The sequence below is a fragment of the Theropithecus gelada genome, chromosome X (genome assembly GCF_003255815.1).
Source record: "Theropithecus gelada isolate Dixy chromosome X, Tgel_1.0, whole genome shotgun sequence".
Taxonomy (NCBI): domain Eukaryota; kingdom Metazoa; phylum Chordata; class Mammalia; order Primates; family Cercopithecidae; genus Theropithecus; species Theropithecus gelada.
The window spans coordinates 31,106,907-31,125,598 of record NC_037689.1 but is presented as its reverse complement, the minus strand read 5'-3'; the positions used below and the strand labels follow the sequence as shown (position 1 = coordinate 31,125,598).

Here is an 18,692-nt window from a genome sequence, read left to right as displayed (position 1 = left end):
GGAGCATAACAAAAGAACCCAGGCCCCATCCTGAAGGGGGCATGACAGAAGAACACAGTGCCCATCCTGAAGGGGTTCCCATTGAACAAATTTAGGGCAACACTGTGCATCTAAGAGAATAATGTAATGACAACAATGTATGACACATTTTTAAACATTAAGAATAAATGAGTCCATAGTGATTTTTAAAGGTCAAAACAGAAAGCTCTTCTTTAAGAATGCCAACTAATAAATGAAAAATAGAAGAATTAGAAATGCATCATTTTTTGACCAAAAATGTACTAGATCAGGATTCAGTTAAATAGTAAATATTTTTGGCTATCTGGTCTCTGTCCCAAATCAATTCTACTGTTGTAGTGCAAAAGCAACTGTTAACAGACAACACATAAGTGAACAGACTTGGTGGAGTTTCCTTTTTTTTTTTTTTTTTTTTTTTTTGAGACGGGGTCTTGCTCGGTCACCCAGGCTGGAGTGCAGTGGCGCGATCTCGGCTCACTGCAAGTTCCACCTCCCAGGTTCATGCTACTCTCCTGCCTCAGCCTCCTGAGTAGCTGGGACTACAGGCACCTGCCATCACGCCCGGCTAATTTTTTGTACTTATAGTAGAGATGAGGTTTCACTGTGTTAGCCAAGATGGTCTCAATCTCCTGACCTTCTGATCTGCCCGCCTCGGCCTCCCAAAGTGCTGGCATTACAGGCGTGAGCCACCGCGGCAAGCCATAGTTTGCCAAAGCTGGACTAATTAATTTATGGTAATCAATGGATACTAAAACCACCAAAGGAAAACCATCGTGAGGAACAGAATAATCATACCATCTCACTGTATCATAACACAGATTACTCATTGGTTACAGAGAGAACGGAGCTTCAACAGGGAGCCATCTGGTGGATACACCTTCATCAAGGATCGAGAATGAGATTCCGAGCTCCTGAGGGAATGCAATGGGAAGTATAATCATCAGCTGTGCAGCGTTCCTGCCAAAACTGTTCAACATCACTCTAATCACATTGGGAAACAGAAAAATCCTCAAACTCCTATATCATAGAAGGTTGGGGGACTCCTCTAGAATACAGGAGACTAAAGAGACGTAAAATCAAACACAATACACTATCCATGAGTACAACCTGGAGCAAACAACTGGAGAAATTTACATGTGACAGCATACTTAATAAAAACATCATATGTTTAATTATGAGGTGTGACAACCCCAAGAATGTAAGTACTCTGGTTTTGTAGGAGAATGTCCTACGTATCCATGGAGTGAAAGGAAGGAGAAGAGGAAAGTGAGGGGGGAAAGGGAGAAACCTCAGAGTAATAAGAGAAAAGGTACATTTGGGAAAAACGTTTAACGATCCATGAATCTATTCTTTCAGCTTTTCTGAGGGTTTGAATTTTTTTTTTTTTTCTTGAGACAGGCTCTCACCTCGTCACCCAGGATGGAGCGCAGTGGCACAATCAAGGCTTACAAGCCTTGAACTCTTGGGCTCAAACGATCCTCCCACCTCAGCCTCTCAAGTAGTAGGACTACAGATGTGCACCACCACACCTAGCTAATTTTTCATTTTTTAAATTTTTTGCAGAGATGGGATTTTGCTATTTGTCCAGGCTGGTCTCGAACTCCTGGCTTCAAACGATCCTTCTGCCTCAGTCCCCCAAAGTGCTGGGATTATAGGCATGAGCCACCACACCCAGCCAGGGTTCGAAATTTTTCAAACTATAAAAATGGGGTGATCAGCCTGGCCAACATGGCAAAACCCCGTCTCTACTAAAAATACAAAAATTAGCCTGGCGTGGTGGCGGGCACCTGTAATCCCAGCTACTAAGGAGGCTGAGGCAGGAGAATCGATTGAACCTGGGAGGCAGAGGTTGCAGTGAGCTGACATCGTGCCACTGCACTGCAGCCTTGGCCAAGAGGGCGAGACTCCATCTCAAAAAAATAAAAAATAAAAAAAAATTAAGGGGAAAATAACTACATAAACCTTGGATTTAACTAAGTTACTCCATTGCTTCACACCAGTCCCACTTTGCTACTACTTGCCTTCAACAAAATACCCAATTAAGTCAGTTTCTGTATTGAAATAAATATTGAGGCCAGTTACAGTGGCTCACGCCTGTAATCCCAGCACTTTGGGAGGTCAAGGCAGGCGGATCACCTGAGGTCAGGAGTTTGAGACCAGCCTGACCAACATGGAGAAACCCTGTCTCTACAAAAACATGGAGAAACCGTATCTCTACAAAAAATTACAAAAAAATTAGCTGGGGGTGGTGGTGCATGCCTGTAATCCCAGCTACTCGGGAGGCTGAGGCAGGAGAATCGCTTGAACTCGGGAGGCAGAGGTTGCAGCGAGCAGAGATCGCACCATTGTACTCCAGCCTGGGCGACAAGAGCGAAACTCCGTCTCAAAAAAATAAAAATAAATAAATATTGAGTAAAATATTAAAATAAGCAAAGTAAATACTGAAATAAATGTTTAATGTCGTTTAAGAAAAAAAAAAAAATGCTACTCGCTTTGCATTTGTGCCATGCTGTCTAGTTAACAGCACACTTTTGCATGTCTGTCTGGAGTCTCCCAGCCACGTACGTGTGGGCAGGCATGAGGATCCCTCACCTCTGCACACTCGGGCAGGCCTGGCATTCTCCAGGGAACCCTGCACGCATCAAGCTGAAAACAGCCAGAATCTCCAGCGCAGCCCGCTTTCCACACACCATGGGGTCTCAGGCTCTTCGACTAGACACCTCACCAGAGTTTCACAGACCCCATGGGATAGTAATGCCTGTATTTCTGCTGATCTTGACTTGAGCAAACACATAATAATTAGTAGGAGCTTGGAATACTTTTAATTAATTCACAACAGCATTTACACACATTTCTTGGGATGCTGGGTGGAAGTATCTGTTGGAGTAATTTGCCCCAACTCCTTGCAAAACTCCCCCTGCCAGACCCTACCAGGATCTAAGTGGGGGCAGGGGTGGGGAGGGCAGGGAGATCTGTGATTGTTTTTTGTTTTCTTAATGAGTTTAAGCCTCAGTGACATCTGCAGAGAATGTTCTGTGTTCGGCTACTGTCTCTCAAGGGTGGTGGCCTGCTCCATATGTGGACAGTAATCCCTCACCCCTGTTTCTTGGCTGTGTTAAGGGGCAAGGGTACATTGGTGTCATTTTTGATACTGGAATTTTTGATTTGTGTCGAATTTTCTGTCACCTGTCCCGATACTTGGCACAAAGAAGACTTTAGAGCTCAATCAAATCGGCAATTTAAAAACAATTGTCAACAGAGAGTCCCATACATGGTTTGGACAACATCCCTTATACCCAACACAGGAGAGCCATCAAGGGGCAGGAGCGGTCACCTGCATACCCCCAAGACAAAGGGCCACACTCTCACAGCTCTGCCTCTTCTTTCTCCTGGCCTCTCACAGGTGGGCTGGGATGCCCCACTCAGTTTGTGAGCCAGCAAGAGGGAGGAGGGGGGAGGAGGGAGAAGGAGGGGCGGGGGAAGGAGCCAAGTCTCTTCGAATCAGGAAAATACCCATCTGATTTCAAAGTCACCCGGCCTTCCTGCTATTCTGAAAAGTGAGACACACGCAGAGCTTGGACATGGCCAACTCAGGCCGACCTCCCCACAGAGATTCCTGGCCGGCTGATTTCCCGTTCCTTCCCCTCGACAACAGACTTACCCACAACACACTCACATGCACACCCAGAAGAGCCACAAAATCAAATCCAGGGAGGCACTGAGGGTGATCGGCAGGCACAGGCGGCCAGAATCCGCGCACACGGATTCGCATCCCATGCCCCCACTTTCTATGCCTCTGCTGCCATGGGAAGCCCACCGTGCGTCTCAAGCTGTTCTCTCCTTGTTGGTCCGGAGGGATGGTAACGCCCACCCTTCCTCGCTCACAGGGATGAGTCCAGGGCAGGTGACATGAAGGTGTTTTGAAAACACACAGAGCAAACACAAACGTTCGGTATGGTGACACGTGGCAGGGGACAGGCCACGGGCTGGCACTCACTCCCACTGCGAGGCAATTCTTCCCTCTCTGCAGCACCCAGGGATCGAATGACTGAGCTGTCATGTGACAAGTGACAGCTTCTCCATACACTGCAGCGTCCGGGGAAATCGCACTCATTGCAATTCGGGGCTCTTGTGAACAACAAAAAATATACAGTCGTGGAGAATACAATCTGGTGCAGCGGATGCTTATGTTTTAACCACCTCTTGTGAGCCCTACCTAACAGGGTCCCAGTTTCCCTCTGGGCAGTTTCCTTTCCCATTCTGCCTTACAAATAGCGCTGAGAGAAGTTACCATGCTGCGAATGCAACGCTGCCCGCTCCTGCTCCAGTCTCTTCCAAGCGCGAGGAGGGGCCAAGGCAGCGTGTTCACAAGCTCAGATCATGATGAAAATTTCCAAAGACAAGACATACTACCCACAGTTATCATGGTGGCCCCTCCTCCTTCAACTCTGATGCCCCCATTCTAAAAGAAAATGCTGGGGAAAGTGGAGCTACCGAAATGCTGTGGTTACATCTATCTATACGGTCCAGGAGTATCCAAGACAGCTGTGTTGCTGCCGGCGGTAATGGTGTTAGAATGGCTTCCAGGAGCAATTCATTTGGAAATAAATCATCCAGTGTCAGGACAGGGTGAGTGGGGCCAGACAAGCACAGCATGATAGGGGCAGCCTGAGGGTAGGAGAAGCACAGTTGGAAAGGATCAAAGCCAGAAGCCAGTCCGTGGAAAATTCTTCCGTAGAATTTTTATCACTTATCAAGTCATTTATCAATTTTTATCATCCATCAAATGCAATTACAGGCAAGTTTCCAAAATTTAACTAGGCAAAAGTTCATACTACCAGTAACCACTTGTAAATCGCTACAACAATGGCAATGACAAAACTGGACCCTAAACTCTCTTGCTGCTTCCTTACCTGAAAATGCTACTGCAAAACCACAGCAGAGGAAGAGACAGTTTATGAATATACAGATTTTTGTTAAAAAAAAAAGAAAAAAGAAAAGAAAAGAAAAGAAAGAAAGAAAAAAGAAAAAGATATGGAGGTGGATCAGGCAATTAATTCACATTTTCCCAGACCATGAAGTTTGTGATGGTTGTCAACTTTAAGAAAATTAGTAAGTAGTGACTCCAGGCCCCTTGAATCCTAGCGAGGGTCATTCCTGGTGGGAATACTGCCAAGTGAGGGGTGACCAAAAGGCTGCATGGCTTGTCCCCTGGTCCAACCTGGAGGTGGGCACATGGACCCCAACTCAACCAATTAGCTTACTATGCCTATGCACACACACTCACTTTCACACATACTTTGAATCTTGAACTACCAACACTAGAACAGAAATGTGTCTTAACTATCTTCTGCAGCTGTGATGGTGTCCAGGCCACCAGTGGCAGTCGTTCCTGCCATAGCGAATGTTGCTGCGTTCCCTGTTTTTTGTTTCTCATCTCTGCAAAGCTTCCTTGGTTCCTGCTGCTCCTGCATGACAGCCGCCCTGCCCTCCATCAGTTCCCACGGGCTCCAACAACTCTAATAAACCCTGTGAGCTTCAGTTAGCCAGAACCCATTTCTGCTGTTTGTTGTTGGCTAAATCCAATCTAACCATCCAGTGTTTCCATGTGCAAGGCATATACTTTTTTTTTTTGGTTTTTTTTTTTTTTTGGTCACTGGAGAAACAGAGCTGAGCTGGTCAACTCTAGCCCTGGTAGCATGAAGCCCAACATACTGGCTTTCCCACATTACGTACCTCACATTCGATGAATAAGAAATTCATGAACAAAAGGATTATATACCATATGGCTTTATGATTATTTGTGTCTACAATATTAAATTAGTACAATTAATTATAGTTAAATTCTGCCAAGCAACATTTTTGTGTTTTTGTATGGTTTGGTTATGTTTTTATATTGTCTGATTTGCAGGCTCCTTCTTTCCCCTGGTGAGTGAAATCTCTCTTTGTTCACTACTTAACGCCTCGTAACAAAAAGTGAATTCTGACTTTTGTTTTCAATTAGAAAGCAGAGGTTGAGTTAGAAACTGGGGTAATATGAATACGGCATCCTTCTCTGATTATTGACAGAAAAAGCATTTTACAACCTTTAAAAGACAATAAAAGAGGATTTCACAAACAATATAGGATGCTGGACCAACTAACAGTAACATTTCCTGGGGCTTGTCACTAAATTGGACATTTTTCCAAAGAACATCCAAAGCACTAGTGAATACATAAGCATCTTATTTAAAACTATAGGAAAATATAATCCTGACCTAACCACTGAATTTAGACTTGTTTGTGATGGAAGACTCAGCCTTTTGTTAACTATTCATATAAAACATTTTGCTCTTCCTAAGTCAGCACATATTTGAAGGAAAGACCAACAATTGCCTTTGGCATCACTTCCCTCAGCTGCCCCAGCTCCGTGCTAACAAGCGCAGTTTAATTTAACTTCCCTTGTGAAATGGTTCACTTTATAAAGAGAAAAACAGGGCAGGAAGACTTCATCTCCAATGGAACAGCCACCGCCAGAGGTGGGCCTTTCCGGTTCACAATTTCTCTCTGGCTTGCCTTCCCCCTCGCCAGCTCATGGGGTTGGCCTCAAACAAATTTCAACACAGTTGAGGGGCATCAGAACACCTGTCTGGCTCTGGCCACATCCTCTGCAATAACCAGGCTCTGCATGCCTTGCTGCTGTGAGTCAGTTGCCACCTAGTGTATAACCTTTGTTAACTTGCACCCCATGCCTGCATCTTTGTCTTGGTAACCCACCTAGTACACTAGACCCCCTAGAACCTGAATCTTGGCTAGTGCATAAGTGTTCAGTGCTACCTCTGACAATGGGCAAGTGATGACGATGATGATGATTAGTTACTATTATCTCTGTCCCCACTGCGGATAGGGCCCACAACTTCATTTTAAACTGTAACACTTCTTGTGCCAAATTCTTCCTGCATTACAACTACCACCTACTGTGTACATACAGGTTATTCTGCACCTATTCTGGATATTCTGTTCTGCCTGCAACTATGAATGTCTTTTAAGACCCCATCTAGAGCCAAGTATGTTCTGTGGCACATTCCTGAGTCACTGGGTTAGTCTAGTTCCAAGTCTCAGCTGTACTGTCTAGTAGGGTTTGCATTTGGTGGGACATGCCCTGCCCACAACTTGATAATGAAGGGGTTGGAGGGGGAAGATGTAATAACCCAGTCTTCACCTGTTTCAGCTATGTGCCAGGCTCTGTGCCAGGTGCAGGACTACAAAGACAAGGATGGCGTGGGCCTGCTCATGACACAAAGAACAGTTTGGTGAGGAGACAGATATCTCAAAAGACTATCACAAAACAACCCAGAAGTGCTATAAAAAATATTCTCAGCATTTTACAGAACACTGATGAGTAGTACAAAGCCATCTGGGTGGGAAATGGGGCTGCCTGAGGAAGGTGATATCTGAGCCATGCCAAAGAATAAGTAGACCTTAGCCGTGAGGAGAAAAGGGGAGTAGGATCCATCACAGAATACCCCACACATTTATAACAGAAACTAAACTTTACCAAGTGCCCCTGCACCAAGATTTTGCCTATGTAATCTCATTGACCTCACAGAACAACTTTATGGAGGAGATATGGTCAACTTCATTCTTCCGATTAGGAAACCAAGCAGGAAAAGGTTAACTTGACAAGGTGCCACAGCTGTGCAAAATGGTGGTGACACAATGCACCCTAATCTGAGTAACTCTCAGACCAACACAATTTCTATTGTACCTACGACCTTCATGGAACCACACTCTTGTGATAAAGGTCACAAGAAGCTCTTTGTGCATTTAATCAAGTATGCAATGTGCCTAGATGTTCCTTGTCATCCCCAAACACAATGTATCCTTTTCCTCATTTTGGCCACCAAAAGATTCACAAAGGGAACAGAAATCAAGACTGTCATCCCCTCCTCTCAATATCTCCCATCAGAGTAACCCTAACTCACCGCTTCTCAACCGTACTGTTATCTGAGCGCCACGTTCCCAGCAGCTTTTGCTGGCAAGGACAGCTAAGCCCTCCATCTGCTGCACTGCCTGAGGCCTTATCTTGTCCTGAGAGGAGGGGCCCCAGCGGGCTTCTCCCCAGCAGGTGCACATGCACTCTGGCACCCTGGCACTGGGTCATGCAACCTTTCCCCAGCTGCCTTTCCCTACCAAAGGCAAAGCATGCGGACTTCAGGCTCATCAGAGAACGGAAACACCCTCTGGGGCTCTGGACACAAGGCACCCTCAAACAAACATCACCCAGGAAACTGATACCGAAAACAGAGCTGGAACCTCCCCCTCACCCTTCGGTACAAGAAAAGCATTGAGCAAGAGATAGGATAGCAGTTTTACAAGCGAGGAAGTATGAGGCTAATCTGTTCACAAACAAAGCACCAAAGAGAAGATATCTGAAGGACATACAGTCTAAAGTTTCAGCAGAGGATGGGAGGCTGGACACGTCCTAATATTTCAACCGATGTGTCTTAGTTTAAGGATAGCACACATAAAAACTTTCCTTTTACCAAGTTTATCTTTGGTAAACTAATTTCCCAGTCGATGCCCTTGGAGAAATCTGTGTTAACTATGTCATAGCTCCCAATAATAAAGGACACCTGGGCAAACATGGCCCATGATATCCAAGGGAAATCTGAACCGCTTTTCTGCTATTGAGCAACATAAACCAGGCTGAAATTATTAAAATGGAGAGCAGCACGGTTACTACTAAGACCTGGGCTTTTGAAGACGGTGGAAAAAACCCAGACATTAAACCTAATGTCCAGTCCCATAATTGCTATTTTAACATTAATGGAACCTCCAGACATCAAGCACAGTGCAAACGTCCCAAGCAGTGAGCATTTCATAATGCTCACTGGAGTTGGCGCCCCCACCAGGCCCTCAACGCCAATGACCTGATCTCAGATGCACGCTGGTGCAGTTTGAGTCTGGTCACAGTCATAGAGCATCATGTTACTTCCAAAGCTTTCAACTCTGAAATTCTCATTTTGGCCCTCACTTCCCGCCACACCATTCCCCCTGCCTCGAGTGGCCTCACAACCCAGATCTGGCTCTCACCAAGGCCCCAGCCCACAACTCACTGCAGGCCACCCCTGCCTTCCCACCCAAACTAGGTCCTCAGGGCTATCAAGCCTAGGGTTGTCCTGTCCAACACAGCAGCCACTAGCCACACATGGCTATGTAAACTTAAATCAATGAGAAGCAAACATATGCCAATGCTCATATAGCAGCATTATCCACAACAGCCAAAAGGTGAAAGCCACCCACGTGTCCTCTGACAGATGAATGGATAAACAGAGTGTAGTCCATCCATACACTGGAATATTATACAGCTTTAAAAAGGAAGGAAATTCTGACACATGCTATGACATGGACGAAAATTGAGGACGTTGTGCCAAGCCAGACACAAAAGGACAAATACCATATGATCCCACATATAAGAGGTCCCTAGAGTGTCAAAATCATAGAGACAGAAAGTAGAACGGTGGTTGCTGGGGCTGTGGGGAGGGGAGAACAGGGAGTTTGTGTTTAATGGGGCAGTTTTCTGTTTGGTATGATGAAAAACTTCTGCAGATGGATCGTGGTGAGGACTGCACAATGTTATGAATATTTAATGCCATTGAACAGTGTACTTGGAAATGGTTATGATGGCAAATTCTGTTATATGTATTTTACCACAATAAAAAAACTTGGGGTAGGGGGTAGAGAGAGGAAACCTATCTGTAAGAGCAAATTTTTCAATATGCCCAAACAAGAATATTAGGACCTTTTAATTGCTCTTGTAGATCATGTAGATCACTCAAGACCACAGACGGCTCAAAGGTAAAAATCAAGATCCCTTTGGATCCCTCCCTGCCCAACGCATTGTGCTTTGCTCACAGTAAAAGCACTCAATGATACTGGCTACATGGCAACAAGTACCAAATGATCACATGAGAGATCTTTGGTAATTCTGAAAGGAAATTAGTGGATTGACCTTACAGTAATTGCTTCAAGACTTAAAAAGAAGGATTGGTAACTTAACGGCCTCAAAATCTTTCTCGGCACATTCAAAATAAGAGAAAGCCTTTTGTAAATGCTTTGCACTTCTTGTCTCACCACTGGAAGAGGGATTAAAGCCACTGCCTTGGTGCAAGAGGAGAAAATGTCTCTATGATAAAAGTCAAATTAGCAGTATTTGACCTCCGGGTAATTTCACTCTGCAGCCCAGTTACCCTTCTGCTGAGGTTAAATGCACAACAGTGGCCAGGAGACAGCCCATTTTAAGAGTAACATGTGTCTAGTCTTATCAGAATTAGCTCTGTTTTGATTTTATAGCTAAGTCAATGAGGCACTTGGATTCTGTGGAAATTACCTCATAATTATTACCTGTGCACAACAAATGTAACTTATTTAACTTTACAGGGCATTGCCAATAAGACATGAATACTACATGATAAAAGTGCTCAATTGTGGCCAGGCACAGTGGCTCACTCCTGTAATCCCAGCACTTTGGGAGGCCAAGGCAGGTAGATCATGAGGTCAAGAGATCGAGACCATCCTGGCCTACATGGTGTCACCTCGTCTCTACTAAAAAATACATAAATTAGCTGGGCATGGTGGCGTGCACCTGTAGTCCCAGCTACTCAGGAGGCTGAGGCAAGAGAATCGCTTGAACCCGGGAAGGGGAGGTTGCAGTGAGCCGAGATCGTGCCACTGCACTCCAGCCTGGTGACAGAGCAAGACTCCATCTTAAAAAAAAAAAAAAAAATCCTGAATTCTGATGCTAGGGCAAACAAGAATTATCCAAGACACTTAAAATTGGATAGCTTTTTGTAATGGCCCAATAATAACGACTGTAATGCAGCAGCTTGTAAGGTGCTTTAAAAAACAGAAAGGATATGTACTGAGGTTATCACAGAAGACTGCCTATGCCTGTTCACTTCAAATGGCCAGAGTTCATTTGAAACACAGCACAACTGTGTGCTTCTAGTATTAAAATTCATGTGCTGCAGCCCACATTAGTGGATTCAGGCTGATCGATTTCAAACCATTCTGATGGCAAAGGGTGAATCATTCGAAAATGTCTTAGGAATATGATATAGGACCCAAAATGCTCATTCCCCACCTCTAGTTTCACCAATCCTCATACCAGCACTATCTATTGAAGGATGTCACTCTGATCCTCGTATGCCCACTAATCCCATTTTAAAAACTCACGCTACACACTCTTTTCAGAGTAATCAAGTAGAGAGGTAGTCCTACATACTCAACTTTAAAGACTAGGATGTTTATACCCAGACAAGTGAAATATAAAGGGCACTGTCCTTTAACATTAATTTTAACAAGACATCAGAGCCAGATTCGATCATGTGGATATAATTAAAGAGTGCAAGGTTATTTTCACAAAACCAGAAAGACTTCTCTGATAGAATTCATCGTCGCATCTTTAGAAGTTTGTGCTGACTCTCACATAAGGGGGGCTGCGTGTTCACAAACACACCCGAAGACTTTCACGATCAGGTATGCAGGGGAGACCTCAGGCCAGTGTGCACAGAAGGTAGAATTCGGACACATTTCCAGTTAAAACTCTGGAGGCAAACGTTTATTCCACTGCACACTCGCAAGCCTGGCTGCAAGCCACACACACTCTTCACCTCCATTTCCTTCCCTCTATAAACAGAACCACATCTGTGCACAATGATTTCGTTTCCTTACAGAGGACTCGAAGCTTCCTCCCTGTCTCTCAAATAATGACAAAAATAACATTACTCAGGCATGCACAGCAGGCAAAGCTTTCTTGACAATTAGGATTTCAGAGCTTCTTTTACAGGAAAAGGGAGTAAGAATTCAAGTGGGATGGCTTCTGGAAGCCTGGGTCTGCATAGATCCCAAGCTGTGAAAAGACAGAAGCCCATGTGTCTGGCCTCTTTTTTTTTTATTTTAAAAGAGTAATATAAAAAGAATAATAAAAGTACTTACTGTTGACCGGATGTTCACCAAGCTCTGTTCTAAGCACTTTAACATGAACCAGCTTTTAAAATAATTCCACTTACACAAGCTACCTCAAGTTGTGAAATTCAAAGAAGCAGGGAGGGGAATAGTGGTTGCCGGGAGCTGGAGGGAGGAGAAACAGGGAGGAGTTGCTCAGAGGGTACATTGTTTCCATCCTGCAAATGAAAAGAGTCCTGGAGATGCTGGACAACTGCAGCTGACAATGCCTACACTCAGAGAGGGGGGAAGACAGGAGATTGCATGTGGGATTTTTTTTTAACCAGAATTTGTAAAATACTCTAACAATATCCTATTAAGGGAGGTACCAACACCCGTCCCCAGTAAACACTGGCAGCCAAGAATCACACCAAGGGACTGACAGTTACCCCCAATCCTGAGTCCACTTTAGTGAAAAAGGAGAAAAGGAAAATACTCAACACTGTATTTTTTTTTATTAATTAGGGTATTAAGAACTGTTGACTTAGGCACTTAAATGGATATCTGGTATGTGAATCATATCTCTATAAACCTTTTTTAAAAAAAAGTCCACAATAGCTAAGAATGGGTGCATCTTATATGTAAGTCACACTGAAATACGATGAGCACGAAAACAAATGTACACAGAAAGCACATAAAGAACCCTATATGAATAATAGGTGGCCACTAAATAACAACTGAATGTCAGTAAGTAAAAAATCACACTTAAATGATGAAAGAAATTCAGATGACAGGAGCCTCACAAACCCAGTTTTCTGAAAACCTTATTTATACTCATTAGGATGCCTGCACAGATGTTGCTGTTGATATGAAACAGACATTGTAGTCACAGTGAAAGGGAGAAAAATGGCTGTCCACCATTTTTCACCTCTGCATCTCTCTGGCTAGTCTTTAGTGGGATCAGACAGCAAAGCAGGAAAAGACAATTTGACAAAACACTGACCCAGCCTGCAGGCTCCTGGGCAACCCTTCTCTTCGCCTGCCTCCCTCCCTTGCTCCCGCATGATTCTGGGTTCCTCCCTCTGAGCTCAGCATTGCCCAAGCACTGGGCACGGCAAGCCAGTGCTTCACTGTCACTGCCCCTACCAGCTCCTGAGCTCCTGGAGCAAGGTCTCTCCAGAGTACAAGCATCCCTGGCTCTGCAGAGCCTTCATAGCACCTACGGGAGCCCAATTTAACCACAGCCCAAGTCAGTCCACCAGTTGCTTCCCCTTTCGAAGAAGCCCGGAGCAGCACACCCAGCAGAGGCAGTGTCCTGGTCTCCAGTTCTCATAACTCGATCATGCCGGCCTGGTAAGCTAGCATCCCTGACCTCCACATTTTCAAAACACTGCACAAATACCCACCATCACTGTGCCTTTCTTTACTTGGGGTCTGCTGTCTGCAATAGGTCCTTCTTTGCCTTGGGAATTGTCTTGCCTTCACTTCTCCCCAAAGCAGCAGCTGGGAATGTCTCAGGAGCATTTGAAAACTGCATTTAAGTTTCTCTTTCATGGAGGGTTTTCACTCAGAAGTAAACCAAAACTTTCCCAAAGGTCAAATATTTTCCTAAGTTATCTCCCTAACATCAGAACACTTCTTTGAACTGTAGCATTATGTTTATGGAATTTTGTGTAGACACAGGTAAGGACTAGAAGAAACGTTTTGAAAAAGTGGGGAGGGGGAGGAAGGAAGAGAATGTATGATGAAACTGGAAAGTAGAGAAAACCAGGCCGAAGGGCGAGGAAAGCAAGCATTCACACACATCTTCAACATACAGTTGTGCTAGGAGTTCGCGCTCTAGTCTATGGGCTGAATTATGGGCTGTTCACACCTGATGCTGCTTTCAACTCCCTTCCTTTTACCTCTTACCCTCACAGTTTTTGTTAATAACAACTTTACTGAGACACAATTCACATACCATGAAATTCACTCTTTCAAAATGTACAATTCAGTGGTTTTTAATATATTCGGAGTTGTGCAACTGCTGTCTAATTCCAGAACATTTTCATCACTTCCAGAAGAAACTCTGTGCTGGCTGGCAGTCACCCCACACTGCCCGTCCCCAGCCCTGGCAAGCAGGAGCCCACTTTCTGCCTCTATGGGTTTTCCTGTTGTGGACATTAGTCATGTTACATCCCCACTCCCAACTCATATGCTGAAGCCCTAAGCCCCAGGACCTCAGAATGTGACTGTTCATTTGGAGTTAGGGCCATTCAAGAGGTCATTAAGGTAAAACGAGGTCATTAGGATGGGCCCTGATCCAACAGGACTAGAGATGAGGACACAGACGCACAGAGGGATGACCTCGTTAGGACCCAGGGAGAAGACGGTGTCTACAAGCCCAGGAGAGAGGCCTAGGGAGGAACCAACCCTGTCGACCCCTCGATCTGGGACTTAGAACCTCCAGGACTGTGGGAGAATTACTGGCTGCTGTTTAAGCTGCCTGGCACGTGGTGCTGCGTTAGGGCAGCCCAGGAGACTAAGGCAAGCCCGCGGGCTCAGTGCCAGGACCGTGGGAGGCGTGGGAATGCTGAGCAAAAGGATTCCCTCTTCAATTCCTGGAGAGAGAGGAGAAGGAGTGAGGCTCATGGGCTTGCCCCCTAACCGCTGAGTCCCAACCCTTTGTCCCTTATTAAAAGTGTTTAATGAGTTTGGATAGAATTCCTCTAGGGTAAAAATGCTTCACCCCCAATGTTAAGATACAGAATTGTAATTTTACCCTCCCTCAACCCTCCCTTACAAATCAATTAACGCTCAGATGTCCAGGGTGGGACAGAAATCCATTAACTGACATAAAAGAAATGCAGCCTTTGCTTCCTGGGGCAGGGCCTCCCAGTGCAGGCTTGGACAGAGATCCACATACAGACTGAATGTCCACCCACAGCTCCAGAAGCATGTGCGCAGCTCAGGAGGCTACCGCACGAACCTTTCAGCATGGCCAGGGATCTACTTCTCCTCTCCTCCCACTCCACAGACAGCACTTATTTTAAAAGACAGGGTGTGAGAGCTCTCACCCCGGCGCAGTGGCTCACACCTGTAATCCCAACACCTTGGGAGGCCAAGGGGGGTGTGGATCATTTAAGGTCAGGAGTTCGAGACCAGCCTGGCCAACGTGGTGAAACCCCGTCTCTACTAAAAATATAAAAATTAGCTGGGCAGTAGTGGTGCGCACCTGTAATCCCAGCTACTCGGGGGACTGAGGCAGGAGAATCACTTGAACCCGGGAGGTGGAGGTTGCGGTGAGCTGAGATAGCACCACTGCACTCCAGTCTGGGCGACAGAGTGAGACCATGTCTCAAAAAGAAGAAAATAAGAGACAGGCTCTCATTATTTTGCCCAGGCTGATCTCGAACTCCTGGACTCAAGGGATCCTCCCACCTCGGCCTCCCACAGTGCTGGTATTACAGACATGGGCCACAGCACCCAGCAGAGATCTACTCTTCTTAAATAAGTGAAGATGCTTATTATTTTGTGTCTTTTTTGTTGTCGTCGTTCTTTATTTTCTCTCAATTATTCTGAATGTACAAAATATTTGTGGTATTCAAGGATCAGGTAACAGCTTTACAAACCAGAAATGAGAGATTATTGACATTTAATCAACCAAGAAATATTTATGAAATACAAGGCAAAAAATCCCCACCACCAACACACACCAACACATACCAACACACACACAGACACCAACACACACACACCCTCCAGGTTCTTAGTTCAAAAAAGTACCTAGAAATAAGGAAAAATGTAAATTGTTCTGACGCATGCAAAGTTCATCGTGTCATGAATGAAAGAACTCTCCCTCTCCCCTCCCTCTCTCCCTGTCTCTCTCTCCCTGACTCATTTACTGTGTGAGTTTCTTAAATTCATGTTAGGGAATGCAGGGAATTTAAGCACTAAGCATACCCATCTCCCACTAACTCCACCCTCCCACCCAGGCCTCCCCCTTTTTAACACTCCCCACCTCTGCACAAAAGGTCCTGATCCTTCTCTATTCAGTTGCATTCTCTTAATGCAATGCACCCGGCACAAGCACACATCCCGCTCAAGGGTTAGCTGCTGACGGAGGGGCGGGGCTTTACCAGCGGCAGATAAGATGCTTTGGCAGGGAGCCTCTTTGCAGCCTCACACGTGATGCTCGGTCCATTTTTTTAAAGGGGGAGGACTACGTTTCATTGAACACATCTAAAAATGTAATGGGGGGAGGGAGGAATTAAGGCCAATGGGTAAAACGTGCCATTTAAAAGTATATGTATTCTAGGGAAAAAATCCAGAAACATTTTCTTTCCGTTATATTTTAAGATTTCTTGGGTTGACTTCAACACAGATAAATGAACATTTGTGATGAAAAGATAAGTATAGTTTCTTAAAATTGAGAAGTCAAGGGGATTTTCTCACCTTATTTTAAAAGAAACATGTAAATATTTTAGCGGAAGTAGAGAGGAAAAAGGAAACATGCAGGGCTTTTTTAAAAGAGTACCTTTTTTTTTTTACAGCTTTTAAAGCCACAGATAATTTGAGAACATAAAAATGTGTGACATGGTTTGTTCATTAAAAAGTAAGTGCCAGTATAAATTGAATTTTAAACTATCATTTAGCCAGACAGTAATTTCAAATTTAATAACTAAATTGATTTTAATTGCTTTTAAATGGTCCTGGCAAAATCTGAGAAAGCTCTTCATTTCTGCCAATTCATTAGAAGCAGGCAAACTTGAATACAGAAGGAAAAAATCAAATCATTATAATTAAACAAAATTTTCTGTACTCAGTATCCTCTCCAATGTCAAGGAGACCCAGGAGCTACTGACTCTAACAAAAGCAAAGGGGACAGATGGGAGAATGGACCCCCTCGTGACATTAAAATACCACCTGGCTTATAAATGCACGTTCTTTTTGGAAGACATCAACAATAAAAGGTCTCTCCTGTTCGTTTTTTTAAATCGCCTTTTTAGGTCTTCTAAAACTAGAGGAGCTCATAAGTGCTTTCCCCACATTCATCAGGTATTCTATTCTTTTGTGGGTTTTCTTTACTCCACAACTCAGCGTTATTTCTAGATATTAACCCATTACCCTATGCATCTGCCATGGAGGTCTCTTTCTCTTTCTCTCTCTCTCTGCCCCCCCCCCCCTCGCTTTCAGACAGCGTCTTGCTCTGTGGTGCAGGCTGGAGTGCCATGGTGCAATCATGCCTCACTGCAGCCTCAACCTCCCGGGCTCCCGCCTCAGCCTCCTGAGTAGCTGGGACCACAGGAGTGCACCACCATACCCGGTCTTTTTTTTTTTTTTTTCTTTTTTTTTTGGTAGAGACAGGGTCTCCTTATGCTGCCCAGGCCGGTCTCCAACTCTTGGCCTCAAGCGATCCTTCCACCTTGACATTCCACAGCGCTGGGATTACAGGCATGAGTCACTGCACCCGACCATGCCATGGAGGTTTCACTGAAGTTTTTACCCTGAGCCTCATGACCCCCATGTCTACATTATTCTTACTCCCAAACGACATCACAAACAAGGCACACAGCTGCTGAAGGCCTTTTGGGCCTGGAAACCAGTCTTTACCTGGCTATGCCATGCCCAGTGTGGCAGGCACCTGGCAGGTGTCCATACTGCCTTCCTACACCCACATCCGGGGTCTGAATGCATTCCACACAATGTCTGCGACCCCTCCTTTAGCATGTCTGAAATTCAGCGTTCCAGGCAACGGCGGAGATGAAGCCATCATCCCTCAGGACTGCCTTTAACTCATGGATCCAAGAAAACTGTGGCAACCACAAAGACCAGAGATGACAGAGGACCGGCAAGCGAGTAAACATCTTGGACCTTGAGGGCCATGCCATCTTGGCTGCAACCCACCCAAGTCTGCCCTGGTGGCACGCTAAAGCAGCCACAGAGGACACAGAAAACAATGGGCACGGCTATGTCCCAATAAAGCTGGATTTTCAAATATGAGCTGTGGTTCACACAGACCTAGAGCCTGATCAAAACGTTACCATAGGCACTTCCTTTGTGATTTAATTTTAACAAGCCATATGCTAATTTTGAAATTGTTTTCCAAAAAACCCAAACAAAGCAGGAAAAAAAATTGGAAAACTTTTCCACTCCCGTATTTTTCAGTGCTGGTTTCCAGAACAGCCAACAACAGGTGGGATAGAACTTGGTGTCGCAGATGCAGCAATGTGTGGCCAAGATCCCCCTTCAGGGCTTCCCCCGGATCTCCAATTGCCACCCTCACCCAAAGCCAGGCCCCAGTGAATGGGCAATGTGGACCTTTACAAAGGCCTGGGCCCCTTGACTTGGGTCAGGACAAGCCCAGACCCAGAGCACCCCTGGGTTCAGCTAAAGACTCTGTGATCCCGCCCCAGCCCACTCCTCCCAATCCCCAAAGCAGCATCCCCCCCATCCCCCCAGCTCCTGCACTCCCCAGGCTCTGATCCTGAGCCTCTCTCCCAAGATCCTCAGCACTGTGGCTTCCCAGGAAACCCATGTGCAGCTGTGGGTCACCTGCCCAGGGGCCCAGAGTGGGAACTAGGCAAAGAGGCTGGGGATCTCTGGAAAGGCAGGCCCGGGTACCACACTGAACTGTCCCTCTTCATCTGACAGTCGTTTCTAATTCAGAGACACTTCCTTCCAAACGCCAATGCCTCACACTCTCTTCATGTTCAGGACCTCGGGAGAAATCCTCGCTCTTTAAATGGGAAGTGAAGTTACCTGTG

General features: G+C 45.3%; 1 protein-coding gene across 4 annotated transcripts in view; it reads right to left on the bottom strand.

Annotated features, from left to right (window-relative positions):
• Positions 1-18,692, bottom strand: part of TBL1X (transducin beta like 1 X-linked) — a 258,701-nt gene that overhangs the window by 173,497 nt on the left and 66,512 nt on the right. Inside the window, exon 3 of one of the 4 annotated variants that reach the window (XM_025371824.1) lies at positions 11,998-12,132. The exons of the other annotated variants lie outside the window; for them this stretch is intronic. The gene's annotated coding sequence lies outside the window, so the exon portion shown is untranslated. The remainder of the gene's footprint in view (positions 1-11,997; positions 12,133-18,692) is intronic. 4 annotated transcript variants of the gene reach the window in all.